The sequence below is a fragment of the Lactuca saligna genome, chromosome 2 (assembly GCF_052625555.1).
Source record: "Lactuca saligna cultivar CGN05327 chromosome 2, ASM5262555v1, whole genome shotgun sequence".
Taxonomy (NCBI): Eukaryota; Viridiplantae; Streptophyta; class Magnoliopsida; order Asterales; family Asteraceae; genus Lactuca; species Lactuca saligna.
In genome coordinates this window covers 183,792,090-183,794,740 of record NC_136418.1, presented here as the reverse complement: position 1 = coordinate 183,794,740, position 2,651 = coordinate 183,792,090, and the positions used below count along the sequence as shown (strand labels likewise).

At 30.9% G+C, this 2,651-nt stretch overlaps 1 long non-coding RNA gene across 1 annotated transcript; it reads left to right on the top strand.

The window, feature by feature from the left end:
• The first annotated feature begins 1,071 nt into the window (after window positions 1–1,071).
• Window positions 1,072–2,434, top strand: LOC145029425 (uncharacterized). Its single transcript, XR_013676528.1, has 2 exons — window positions 1,072–1,388; window positions 2,216–2,434. It is a non-coding gene; the product is annotated as an uncharacterized LOC145029425 (long non-coding RNA).
• Window positions 2,435–2,651: the final 217 nt, after the last annotated feature.

The following is a 2,651-nucleotide window of genomic DNA, read 5'->3' as shown; positions in this document are numbered from 1 at the left end:
CATGGGAAGGTTTTAGCATTAGTTAAAAGTAGAGAGGACCATAGTGACCTCCTTTATGAGGAACATTATATGAAGTACAAAGACACTTTATGGATGTGTTGGTATGGTTTTTTTTTTTTTTATAAGATTCTATACATCTCAATAAACAAATGTAATGGTCAAACATAATTTGGAACCACTGTTTTATTTTGGACTTTATGTGTTGAAATGATCAAGTAGTTCTATAATAACCAAAAATAATAATTTTATTAATGTACAAAAACGATAGGAAACTAATCGATTTTATAACCTCCTTTTTTTATATCATAGCCTTTTATTTGATTTCAATATCTTCTCCTTTTGACCTGTTACTCCATTTATCACTTTTATAAATTTTAAAAGAATTATGATTTTCCAAATGCTAAATCTAATATATATATCTAGATAACCTATACTTTTAGGTTTTTTTTTTTTTTTTTTTTTTTTTTTTTTTTTTTTTACAATTTAATGATAAGAAACACTTAAAATGCTTTTTTGATGATGATGATATATATATATATATATATATATATATATATATATATATATATATATATATATATATATATATATATATATATCTTTACTACTTATAAAAGAAATCTAACTATTTCTATAAATAGATTGAATATAATAATATTATTTTTTTAAGACGTACAAACGATTAAGCTAATATTACAAACAACCATTAATAAAATAATATTAAATTTGAAATCGTCTAAATTTTTAAACTTAGTGTACAATCACCTATGCATGAATTTTGACTAAGCTATTTAATCCCCAAGTTAAAATCCTTATTTATCTCAAGGAAGCCGATCTGGCCTTCTTTCAGCCAGTTTAATCGGTCAACAACCATAACCGGCTTTTCAATCTCTTTATACATTATCTCCTTCATTCAATGGAAAAACCCTAGCTGTTGGAATTCACCAGCCACACAACCGCACAACTCCGTCACCTCTATAATCTCCACCCACAGTCACGCATGCTTCACCTTCTCTGCCACCTACCTACTTCTCTAAAATTAACGTTAACCACGCACAGTCTGACCACCAATGTAGGCACTCTGCCTCTTTCCATCTATCACCGCCACCCAATAATTTTTCGCCTCTACCCTCCTTCGCCTACGTTTCTCTGTTCACCAATATCTACTGTTACCCATCCCCAACGCACCTCTACCACTTCTACACCTTATTAAGACCTATCTCTAAAACCCTACACATATCAACACATTCGTCTTCACTACTTCATTACTACCATCACCTCATTCATATCTCCATCACTCGTTGGAAACCTAAGGATATATGCATCGCCGCTTCAACCTTGAAACCGATGTGGACTACTCAAAGATTCGGCAGATCATTCGAAGCCATGTAGGTTTTCTTTAATAGTTTCCGATTTTAGTTTTCATTTAGAATTGATTCTTAATTAAACCCAAAAAATTGCAGATGGGTTAATCTGAATCTGTGTTTGAAGGTAAGATATTGTTTGTTTTTTCTTGGGGATTGGGTTTGGGGTTTTTACTCCATCATTTGAATATCGGATATTGGTGTGGGATTTGCAGGTCAGATGTTAGTTTTGTAGATTTTGATCTCATTGTAGCTGATCATGAAATGTTGGTTTCAAGTTCTCTCATTTAAGTCCTTCCGGTAGATGAAATTGCATTAGAACTAGAAAATTAACACAAATGTCAGATAGTTGTTACTCTCTTTATGACTATATCATCGTTTTTTTATATTGTATTCTTTGCAATTGATAATAGAGGTTCTTATTATATTTGAAAATTTCATAGTTAGTTTGATGTTCTTAAAGAAATAAGCAACTAGAGAGCTTGTTAATTTGTTTAGTTCAAGGTATTACTTTCTTTCCTTATCGTTTCTCAATTTGGTTGTGTGTGTTTGTATGAGTCTATGTTTATCTTGCAAATCACCAAGAGTCAATTAGTTGTTTATAAAAATTCCTAGATCATTGTTGTTGCGAGACACTACCTTTTTTCTCCTTCCATGGCTATCTTTGCTTGCTAAACCCACCACCTTTGTTATCGTTCTTTGCACTTCCCCTTTCTGTCTCTCTATCAAAAAGCTACCTCATAGCTTCCACATATTAGTTTCCTCTATGCATCCTTCTAAAATTCCGGTGCTGCTGACCATCGTCATGTATCTATGCGTATGTCTAACTTTGTGTTTATGTGTGTTTACAGGACTTGAAATGGATTGATATAAACCAACATCTCAAAGAAATCGTGGGTAAGCTTCTTAAGATCTGAATATGATCTTCTTGTTGGGTTTTTAGAGCTCTTGTAGTTGAATGTTTAGTTTTTTCTTTAAAGTTGCAATATGTAAGTTTTTGTTATTGTTTGGGGTAAACCCATTTGTAAGTTTTGTTTTTGAAAATTGCAATGCATAAGTTTTTGGTTTCATTTATTGTCAGACAACAAAAAAAATTTAACTGACAAAATTTTGTGAATTTGGATTGATTTGTTTCAAATTTTATCATATACATATTTGACTATTGTATCATTCTTATATTTGAAGGTACCATATGAATAATAGTTTCTTCTTTGTTTTGTATGTATCATGTACAAGAACATGGGAGTGTTTTGTTCTTAATATTTTCTATGTAAATGAAAAAAATAA